The sequence below is a fragment of the Camelus bactrianus genome, chromosome 35, assembly GCF_048773025.1.
Source record: "Camelus bactrianus isolate YW-2024 breed Bactrian camel chromosome 35, ASM4877302v1, whole genome shotgun sequence".
Classification (NCBI taxonomy): domain Eukaryota; kingdom Metazoa; phylum Chordata; class Mammalia; order Artiodactyla; family Camelidae; genus Camelus; species Camelus bactrianus.
In genome coordinates, this window is record NC_133573.1 from 13,967,941 (window position 1) to 13,979,516 (window position 11,576).

Sequence of the window (11,576 nt, forward strand, 5' to 3'; positions counted from 1 at the left end):
CCCAGCAGGTCGAGCCACTGGTCTAAGAATGTGATCCGAGGCGGGCAAACTGGCTTAATTTAAGTGCTTCTGCGGATTCTTCTTCTCTTTCCCAGGCCTCCTACCCATAATTGAAGCAGAAATGTTTATTTTTTTGAAAGCTTTAGAGCATTTTGGTTGGCTTTTTTGGACTGTATTTTTGCAGCCCTTTGGAATTTGCCGTATCTGATATTAGAGTACTGATACCATCGCGGGAGAGTCGGGCTTGATGCCACCTTGCCAGGAGCCAGCGAGAACAAGCGTCTCTTGATAAAGATGCTTCAATAAGCCCTTATGCTCAGTTTTTCAGACCCAGAACCATGAGTATCTACAGAAGGATCCACACCGGGTACTAGCTCTCTGGGGCAGAGAGAGCTCTCCTCTGCTGTCACTTGGGAATCACTTAGAAAACCAAAAAGTGAGACTTAGAATTTTTCCTGTTCTCCATACCCAGTGAACAAGCTCAGCAGAGAATCAAACCAGAGGGTAGATTTTCATTAAGAAGTCAAATTCCAGACGGCCTTTCCACTTCTCTCCATTTGGTGTTTTTATGCACCAGGACATAGGGAACGTGTGGAAATCATTCTCATAAGTGACTAAGTATTTGGGTTTGACCTGTGGATTTTCATCTAAAAGAACTCATACATTCCAAAGGAATTAGAATTTTGTTTTGTTTTTAAAGAGTAACTTAGATTCTTCCTTCTCCCAGAAAATATTTCAGGCAAGTTTCAATAAAATGTGAGTTCACAATAAGGTGGTTAAAATAGAAAAACGGAGCATATAAATGGGGGATTTAAAATAGTTACTGTAACTTAACATTAAGTTTAATTCTGAGCTTCCTGGCAGTTTAGGGAAAGAGGAAACACAGTGGATTACATTGTTTTCAGCATCTGATGAAAGGGAACGTTTCACTGTTTCAGAAGATACTTGTTTTTCCTGTAACTAAATTTTAAGAGGGCTGTATCCAAAGGACCCTTACATGTTTTATAGAAATCACCAAAAAAAAATTTCTTTTTTCAACCCCAAACAAAATTTGAGAGCACAATATTGAAAATGCACCCAAAAAAAGTCAAGCACTGCCAGTTGCCACTGTACCCTCAAAACCATCCCCAGGCACCAGGCAGCATATCTTCCAGATTTAGATTTCCTACCAGATGAAATTTCCCTGACATCACTTTTCATTTTATTTAAAAAATTTTTTAACATATATGTGTTGATTTTCATTTGCTTTGAATACAAAATAATGGCAAAAATAATGGCATTCTCCTTATATGTGTATTTATATATACCTATGTTTTTAAAAAATATGCACTTCAGTACATTTTAGAAATTCAGAGCAGATGAAGAATTCTACAATAATGGTACACAAATGTAATTAGGACAGCACATTCTAAAGCATAAGCCCCCACAAATGTGCTTGATTTAATATGGAAATTAGTCTTCTCTTGTGTGCTTACAGCTTGTCACTGGGACTATTTGCGTGGACTCCTTTGCTCTTAAGAATGTAATGAAATAGTGAAAATTATCTGGGATTTGTTGACATAGAAAAGGGAAGTGCTAAATTTGTGAGTGAACAGAGGAGTGCGGCGATCCCAGCAGGACTCCACGTCAGAGGAGAACCAACATTTCCATTCAGCAGAGATGTGTGCTACCTAGGGATCAAGAGAGCTTCCAGTGGGGGTCCAGCTAAGTCCTGGGGGGGAAAGTAACTGGGTCCTCCAAATCTAGCTAAATTGGCACTGTGGGAAAGCTTCTTTTCCACGTGTCAGCCCACACTGTGTACTTTATGTAAACCAAGGTCTGTTATTAAGAGAGCTGAAGACGGGGCGTGGCTTCGCCCCACAGTTTCCATGATCCACCATGTATGCGGCAAAGTCACTCAACAAAAGTTAACAGAGCAATGGTACAGCAGGACTGGCCTCTGCAATACACAGATTCGGAGTCTTAAAAAGAGGGCCGTGCTGGCTTTTAATTGCATATATTTTTAAGTGATCCCATTGTTCTCTTCCTGGGGCAGTTCTGTATTCATTCGGAGAGCTGCCTTGGTAAAATATTTTTGTCTAATATTTCTTGGTCTGTCCCAGGAACAACCGCCCTTCTGGTTCTTTAGGTCATCTCCTGCTGCACTGTGGCTCCCTGGCATTCACGGCGCTTTGCAAATGATCAGAAGCTTTGTTAAAACATTTTTTCTTCCTAGTATCTATTAAATAAACTTTAAAAAAATATCCAACCAATACTAATTTCCTAGACTTTGCTATGTTTCCTTCCACCTCCTTCTGTGGCCATTTGATTCTCCTTCCTTGGTCTCCTTTGGCTGTGCTTGGTCCGTTCTGATGCCAGCTCATGTTGTCCTTCATTGATTTCACTCATTATTTTGCTAGTTCCGTAATCAAGCTGTGAAACTAAGGTGTGAGGCTTATTTGTTAGTGTTCATTTGGTCACTCTTCATCTAGTTATTGCATATCTATTATGTGCAGAGCATGTTTATTTGCTAAACGAATTTTAGATTTTAAAAATATTCATTTGAATTGAAACTAGACCCAAAGGCACATTCATCACATGAGCATCCTTGCTCTGATGCCTTCACTGTGGCATCCGCACCTCTGTTCTGATTTTCAAGGCAGCAGGAGAGAAAGAAAGGCTCACAGGCTAGAGACACTCAGATTGGCTTGTGTTCAGTTAAAGAGCAGTCAGGAGAGGGGGAAACCCTCATTTTTATAAATGGTGAGAGGAGAATTATTAGGAAGAGAAGCGTCATTGTGCCTGAAGGTATTTTGATGACCTTTCTGGGTGTGAATGGAGGCACCACCAGGCCAGGACATGGCTGCAGCGGCCCAGGGCAAAACAGAAGGGACCTAATTGCTGTGCAGAAAACCAGTTGGTGGGATATTAGTTTCAAGCAGCAGCCAGCAGGGGAGTGAGGTGAACGCTCTAAGGAGTTGGAGACGGAGAGGGTGGAGGACAATGGCAGGCGCCTACGGTTCATGGTGACAGCAAACGGCCAGTGAGAAATTCCCAGGGACAGAAATGGCCTGGGAACTTTTAAAAACAGCAGTGTCTGGTATCCATTTAAAATTCCTCTGCCAAGTGGGATGTGAGCTCCTCGTTACCCTCAAACCTTCAGGACAACTCGGATACAGTCAAGACAGCCTGGTATTAACAGGAGCTGTATGGATCAGTGGAAAGGGGGCTGGGAGTCACCATTAGAGTGGGGTGGGGTGAAGAGATGTGACGAGAACCTGCTCGAGAACTTGGTAGAAACGGGAAATCAGAAGAATGGAGAGATGGAAGTCTCAGAGTCTGAAATGTTGGATTTCTCTTACACATGGAGTGCGAAGTAGGCTGGAGTAATCTGCATTTAAATTTTAAAAGAAGAATGATCCTGAAGGCTTGAAGAATTTGGAGGCACCAAGGATGTAGATATTTAGAAACCACTTTGGGCCCTTTGAGACTTGGCTTCCTCATCTGTAAAATGAACATAATGCATTAAGGTAATTGAGAGGATGAAATGAACCATTATAAGCATACATGGTTGCTTTAGGGGCGTGGGATAACAAAAATTATTCCTCTACTCCTTCCTGAAGATATAGTCTAAGATCGTCACATGCATGCACCAGAAAGCCCAAATGATGATTTATACCCATAGTAATTGGCTAATATTCATATTTATTAACAAGTTTGGATAAAGTCTGGGGGAAAAACCCTTCAATGTGTAGCCTGACATGTTGATATCAGTGATTCAGCCAATGTGAATGTATTTAGGCAATTTTGAAATTAACTGTGATGGATTAAAAATAGCCCCAAATTCTTTGGTCTTCCTCCCATCAAGAGATGTAGGGGTCACTGTTCCGTCCTTTTGAACCAAGGTCGGCTCTGTGGATGCTTTGACCAACAAAATATGGTAGAGTCTGGTGGAAATAGGACATGTACCCACTCTGAGTCTGGGTCTTAAGAGACAGGCAGCTCTCACTTCCTACCTCTTGGAACACGCGGTCTTGAAGCTTTGAGCTGCCATTTAAGAAGCTTAAATAGCCTGAGGCTGCCATATGGTGAGGAAGCCCAAGCTTGCCGTTTAGAGAGAGAGAGAGAGAGAGAGAGAGAGAGAGAGTGTGTGTGTGTGTGTGTGTGTGTTAGAGAGAGATGCCTGTTCAGCCTTTGGCTGTTCCACTCCTCCAGCCATTCAGGTCTTCCCAGCTGAGGTCCCAAACACCGTGGAGCAGTAGCGAGCCCACTGTGCTGTGCCTGAATTCCTCACCCACAGAATCATGATGATAATAAAATCAGGATTACTGCGAGGATTCAATGAGATAACTGATGTCAAGGGGCCAGCACAGTGTCTGGCACAAATGTTGATTAGATTATCAGGTCAATCTGAGGTTTAATCATGCTTTGTGGGAGCAAAAAAGGATATTTCAATCATTTCTTATCTTTTCTCTGACGTACTTCTCTCCCTCCTGAACTAAAGAGGGGATTAATATGTGCTCCAGTAGATCCAGTTAGACAGAAACTATCACCTCTTAGGAAGCAAAGTCCTACAAAGTCTATAACATAAACATGGCCATGGGGTTTACCTCCTGTGAGTCAACTGTTTAAAAAAAAAGAAGCATTTCCCTTTTTATGAGCACTTTTATTCCCATTTTTATCTGATGTAACCAGGCTATCCATTCATATCTCAACATCTTAGCTCAATCCTGCAAACGCTTTTTTTTTTTTTTAAATCAGGGTTATCAAGGGACTTTTAGGACACATATCTCTACACAGAGCTACATTTCCTCTCCATCAGAAAAAAAGGGGGGGGGGATTCAATCAGGATGGCTGAATGCAGACCACGTGGGATTCTGGAATCTTTCGTGGGGGAGGGTGGGCACAGAGCACCCACTTGCGGTCAGCCCTTTTGAGTAAAGCCCACTGCTATGTTTTTGAAAAGCTTTAGAAACTTTTGTCATTGGCACAAATGAAGCATTGAACAGAAAAATCTTTCTCCTTAAGCATTTTCTAGATTTAATGTTGGTTCTGAAGAAGGGCATGGTTAAAACCCTTTGGGAAGAGTGTGGGTTCCATAAGAGACAAGTCTGGCTCCATTTAATTCAAGATTGACTGGCTCCTTGCCTCCTTCCTCACTTACCATTCCAGATGCATCCTTCTCAAAGCTGTGTGCTTGTGAGGAGAGAACGGCCCTCTCCAGCGGAACTGAAAAATTCTTCTTTGGTCAAGATATGCCACATCCCCATGATCCTTTGCTAGAGCTTCCAAATAAATTCCACAAAGCTCTGCAAGCACAAGAAAATGGACAGTCTCAGAAAGTGAAGCACATAGAGGGGGTGGAATGTAGTAGGTCAGGTTCCAGTAAACGTCGGTTCTCTTCTCTGCCTACTGGGAGCCCTACCCTATACAGCTGTCATCTCGTGTCATACTCACAGCAACAGGATGAGAGCTCTGGAGAAAGAAAGCTGTGCTGGTGTCCCAGCTACATGAACACTGTGAGTACCAGCTGTCCTAACTGTAGAAGGACATTACAGAGGTAGGATGAAATAATACATGTAAAGTTCTTAGCACAAAATCTGGCACCTAGTAAGCACTCAACACACATTAGCTGAAAGTTACAAGTTAAATATTACTACCTCCACTTGAAAAATGAGGAAATGGGGGTTCAGAGAGTTCCAGTAACGCATCCAGTAACTCACCCAGGTCATATATCTAGTCGTGAATGGAGTGAGGGGGATAGAACTTTGATTCAAATCCAAGTCTTTATAACTCCAAGGCCCTCCACTGAGTCTGGGTTATGTCCTGGGATCTGTTACCTCCTGACATAATACAGCAAGGCCACGCCGTCCTTCAGTCTACCAGCTGGAAAGGAAAGTACTTCCTACAACATAGCAAGAACCTAGAAATTAATATTTATTTTTGCTTTATTTTCTTTGCACTCCCTTTCCCAAGCTGACTTGCTGGAAGCTTCATTATGACCTCACTGCTTACTGAAGGGATCCCGATGTGTCAGCTCCGAGGGGGGTGCTTCACTCTGAGGGAGTGTGGGATGGGACAGCACCTCTCTTTCCTGTCTTCTTAGGAAACTTAACAGGACTAGCAAGAAAAAAGTAAGCAAGCATCAGACAAAAGTAGTCAGACTTCACATCAACCATGTTGACTTTTGTGAGTCTAATTTACAGGAGTCCTTGATTGGATAAAGACAAAAAGCTCCCTCGGAATTTCCATCAAATGCCTTTTGAAAACAACACTGGGATGGGCTTAAATATACATGAGTCAGAAACATCCGGATTACATTTCCAGGGAATTATCCAGGGATTTAAAAATTTAGATGAAGAGAGGTTTGGTAACCAGCAATCTGGGGTTCTTAAAAAGCTTTCCAACCAGTCAAGACTGTGGGCCTTGCCTTGCTCTGAGGAAGTCCAGTAAATAGTGCCTCCTCAACCAGGTGATAGTTCACCCTGGTTTAAGGTCACAATTTACTGCTCAGGGCTTCATCCCTACTCCAGGCCAGCGCGAGGCAATGGGAAGGGGATTGTGTTGGAGCCACATCCCTCCCCCGTCTCAGAGGCAGCCCAGAGTTTCATTAGACTTGAGTGCAGGACCACCAGTTCCCTGAAGGCATCTTTTGTTGATCTTGCTGTTTAAAGACAAAATTATCTCAGAACAAAACTTTTTTTCTATTTTTAGGTGCACAGTCAATTGTGAAACTGGAGTCTCCAGAGCTCATTTCATAAACATACCAGAGACTGCCTCAAGAGACAGAAGGATTGAAGTCCTTGCCAAGGGCAGTTTATGGTGCACTCAAAGGGATGGCAAAGAAGCTGACATCTGTGGGGCTGGAGTCAGGGGCAGGGTCGCAGCATCACACCAACCTGGGGACCTGTGGGCTCTGTGATCATCCCTGTTTCTCTTTCAGCTTCTCAGGAAAATCATGGGCTGCTGCAAGGACAAACCTTGAGCACCTTTTCGACACGGATGGAGAAAGCCAGCAGACAGGGCTCTGGCTTCATGGCCCTTCTGTGCCCCGGCTCCAGGTCTTCACTGCACTTCCTGCCTCCAGAGGGTCTTACAAAGGTCTGAGTTGCTTCTCCAGCCATTCCAGTCTCACCGCCAAAAGGAGAAGGCTGACCGTGAGAGGATACTTTGAAATAAAAGAGAATGGGACAGACTCGGTCGGCCTCTCCAGCTCTCTAATTTGTGCCTCACTTAAAACTTGTCTTTAATCTTCGGCTTCACTTATTCCATCCTGGCCCAGCCTGTCTGTTTCCATGATTCAGGAGACGCAGCACAGAGCTTGTCGGCCATCCAAGCACCGGCCACGCTGTGGTGGCTCTGGGAGGAAGCCCCAGCCCATCTCCTGCTCTGCGGGGGCCCTGGCACTGGGCCCAAGCCAACCGTGGCCACTGTGTCTCCTTGCCAGGCCCTGCGAGTTCAGGCTTTGTTGTAACTTACAGGCAAAACTCCTGCCTCCTGTCCACATTCTAATGCTCAACCTTGATCTTCCCCCCAACACTCCATATACCAGGACAAGAGAGATGAAACCACAGAAAGACTCCAGGCTGGACTATCCTGCCCTCCCCTGACACCCCAACACCATGTGCACGAGGAGAAGTGGAAATGCCCTTTCCTCAGCAGGCACCCCCAGGGGCAGGACCCTGTCCAGATGACCAGGATCGTACGTCGGGAACCCGGTACTTTATGGAGGAAAATTCCAACGTGCCTCTGGGTTCTCTGTTACTAACCCATAGCCGGCTGCCTTTGGAGAGAAACATCGAAGCTTCGAGGCGGATCTGCGAGTTTGAGCACGATGAAAACTGCGACTAAAACCTGGGGAAACGACTGTAATTACGAGGAGGATGCGTCACTTTCATATGCTCCTCAGCAGTACTTACATCCAGTCACAACAACCCAGCGCAGGGCTTTCCTTCAAAGCTATTTCCACATGCTAACAACGAACCGTCTCTTAACCTCCTCAAGAGGAAGGCGAGGCCTCCCTGGCGTCTGCTGGGCCTCGGCCCCACTCCGTGTAACGCTGCGCAGCCACAGGGTATCCGGGACCTGTGTGCCCGCCTGGTGTGTCCCATCCTGTCTTCTAGAGCTTAACGTCGGTAAAACCAGGGAGACAGTGCCTGGCGCACCTGACCTGGTGTAGCTCTCCTTTAGTAGATCAACACAGGCAGGGGAGGAGAAAGAAAACAGTGCCCCCCCTGCACCCCCACAACTTGAACAACTCGCCCAGGGGGTGTGCAGTCCTTCCTGTCCTACCCAGGGGGTGAGGGGGGTGGGGAGCAGTGATTTTAGCTACGTTTCTTTTTGCGGGTAAGGAGCAGGCCAGCAACATCTGACTGCAGCGGATAATAATAAAAGGGACGTGAGCCATCTCAGCCTCACTCGACCCCACTTTGGCTGACGGCTCTAAATCAGACGGAGCAATCTTTTTGTGCACACATCACTGCTATCCAGTCATTGGTCCTGGAGGCAGCGTTGAGAGTACATGATCTTTTCCTTTTAAAGAGATTTTGAACAACCATCAAATGAGAGGAATACTGACCTATGCACATGGTGAGCCTGATTCTTCCCCCGAAGAAGATCCCGCTTTAGAGCAGGAACAGAACCTGCTTTTGCCCCCTAGGTGCCCACTGGGGAGCTCTCCCTTCAACTGGGAAGATAATTTAGTCAAATGGCCCCTAGCGGCCTGAAGGAGTTACTGCAGCTTCACTAAAATACATAGGAGCATCTTCTCCCCGTCTCTGAAGACTGCGTGGATTCTCCTCATGTGTTTAGTGAGGATGGTGAACCTGTAACATCACAAATAAAAGCAATGCACCTGGACTCAGCACACTGCACTCGTTTAGCAGTATCACTAGGAGGAGCCCTTGCTTTTTAATAATAGTTACACAACCACTGGTTACTGAACTCAAGAACTCCTTTCAGGTTTAAAAAACGGTAAAGATTAATTTTGAACAGACAATTATCAAAACAACAAATTTCTATTCTTGTTTGTTCCAGAAAGATTTTAGGCCAATTACAGAAATGCGTAAATTACAGAAAGATGTATGAAGGGGATGTTGAAAAACAAAAGGAATTCCAAAAACAAATTGGAATTCTGAACAAGGTTAATAATTCTCTCTCTCTCTCTCTCTCTCTCTCTCTCTCTCTCTCTCTCTCCCTCTCTCTCTCTCTCTCCCTCTCCCTCTCTCTCTCTCTCTCTCTCTCCTCTCCTCTCCTCTCCTCTCCTCTCCTCTCCTCCCAAAGGAGCTAGTAGATAAAACACCCTCCTGTTTTAAAAATTTCCCTCTGGGTTTATACTTTTACTAACCCAGTGCACTTTTTGTGTGTCAGTAGATTTGTCTCAGAAATGAGGCACACAGTTATGAATATTATCCTCCACTACCCATGTAGAATACTTGCTTTATGAAAAAATGTATCAATAAGCTTGAGTTTCAGCGTCCACAACACTTTATGGTACAGCTTAAATGAAAAATCAAACAGATAAGATATAACAAAAAAGCCCAATATATCCTTAGTTTCTACTTCATGTCACAAACATTTTAAGAATTCCTAAGCTTATTCTTGGTTGAAATCAGACTAAAGAGGATATAAACTCACTTTTTCACCTCTTATTTTCAGAGATTCACACAGTGAGCAAGAGAATAAGCCCGTATTCTTCATGTTCCAAAACTCACATAAACAACACTCAAATCCAGAAGAACAAGGCAGGAGGGAAGAAAGTGAAATTACAGGGCTTAAGACACTGTGAACCCAAATTCATAGATTTTCCACAACTTTCCTTCTTTGCAGGCAAAGACAGCCCTACCAACTTTTGATTCTGACTGCAGGTTTGTTCCTTCAGGATTATGGGCAAGCCTTCTGACGCCTGTGCTTTTTTTTCTTCAAAAAACCTTGGGCATTCCCAACACCCGGGAGGCTGGTTGAGTGTTCAGTGTCTGAAACAACTGCGAGCTGCACACTGCAAAGCGGGCACTTGTGTCATTTCACCTCCGTCCGGAGCCCCAACAGCCCTGGCTCATTGCAGCGTGAAGTGGTGAGGCCGAGGGGGTTCTGTCATTTCTGTTTGCTCTTCCTGTCTCCTCTCTTCCTGTCTGTTTTCACAGTCAGACATCCAGCACGTCAGATGCGAGCCCAGTAGCTCGCTGCGTTTAGGCAGAAGCACTCGGGCAGTGCAGAGCCTGAGGTGAGTTCTCCTTGGCCAGGAGTTTCCAGGACTGTGCCCTTCACCCACATCTTCAGAGAGAGGCAGGGCCCTGATGTCAAAAAGAGCGAGCTTTCTTATATTGATTGGCTGTGAATAAGTAATGGTTTTAAAAGAAATACGTTTTTAAAAGATTGTCAATCTAGTGAATTTTAACTGTTCTTATTTCCCTGAACAAGCTGGCAAAACAAAACAAAACAACACAAAAAAACCTACTATGCAAAGCTAGGTCACAGGATATACATTAGAAACATCTGCCCCAGTATCTAAAAATGCTACTCCTCTGTTAGAATTCAAACTCTCCTGTCTCTGTAAGTTCATCTGAAAGGCAGACAAAATCAATTAGCAAGACTTTCACCCTCTGGCAAAGAAGGAATTTCTACAAGAATGCCTTCCAGAAGCTCTGCATTGCTTGACTGTTGGCTGTTTGGCTGATGGGAAGGCAGAGACACAACTCTGGGGCTTCCCCAGGGGACAGGAACTGGCTCCATCCTGTCTCTCCTCCACCTTTGTCGGCTCAGCTCTCTACCCCCAGGGGGAGGAACACAGGCACGTCCCGATCTGGGGTCAGCTGTCAGGAGACAGATCTGTTTAATATTTAGCTTTGACGGGAATTGGCTGAATCAGAGATGAAAGGGATCAGCTCCAAGTGATGGAGAAAAACAAAAAAAAAATCTCAATTGTTTCAATATTTCCAGGGGAAAATAAAAAGATAAAGTCAATGCAGGTAAGAGAGAGAGAATGAGAGAGAGAAGGAGATGGAGGGATGGGAGAGGCAGGGAGAGCGAGAGATGCGGTGGAGAGGTTGAAGAGAGAGATCTCCAAAAGTCCCAAATTCTCACCATGTACCTCTGTCATCTTGGTCTGGTGCACACATACCACGGAGAAAGACAGGTAACATTCTGCTCTCAGTGACAACCCTAGAGCTTCCCGACTTTACTATGCACACGAGCCACCTGGGAATCTTGTTTGAAATGCAGACTCTGATTCACCTTGTCTGGGGTGGAACTTGCAAGTCTACATTTCTACCAAGACCTCAGGTCCTCCTGATGCTCTGAGCCCAGAGCACATGAGTTTTCTCGCACAGTGAAGGCATTCAGAGACCACGGTTTTCAGAAGGCTGCCTATTTTAAAACCATTCCTATAAAGAGATGAAGAAATAGATTATAAAACTGCATGTGTCAGAATAATAAAATGAGAAAAGGTTAAAAAATATACATGATTTTTTAAAACAGAAGTTTAGTGGAAGAAAAAAGAACAATTCAGCATGATTTTTACCACCCCATATACCAACTTTTCAGGTTGGGTCCATTTTTGTTACAAAGCAAATAGAAGCAGGTATGGGTTTTGCTGGGAT

The 11,576-nt window shown here is 44.5% G+C and overlaps 1 long non-coding RNA gene across 1 annotated transcript; it reads right to left on the reverse strand.

The window, feature by feature from the left end:
* Positions 1–661: 661 nt before the first annotated feature.
* Positions 662–11,351, reverse strand: LOC123617873 (uncharacterized). The gene is made up of 3 exons (XR_006726151.2): positions 11,069–11,351; positions 5,144–5,288; positions 662–3,483 (listed from the first exon to the last, which is right to left on the reverse strand). It is a non-coding gene; the product is annotated as an uncharacterized LOC123617873 (long non-coding RNA).
* Positions 11,352–11,576: the final 225 nt, after the last annotated feature.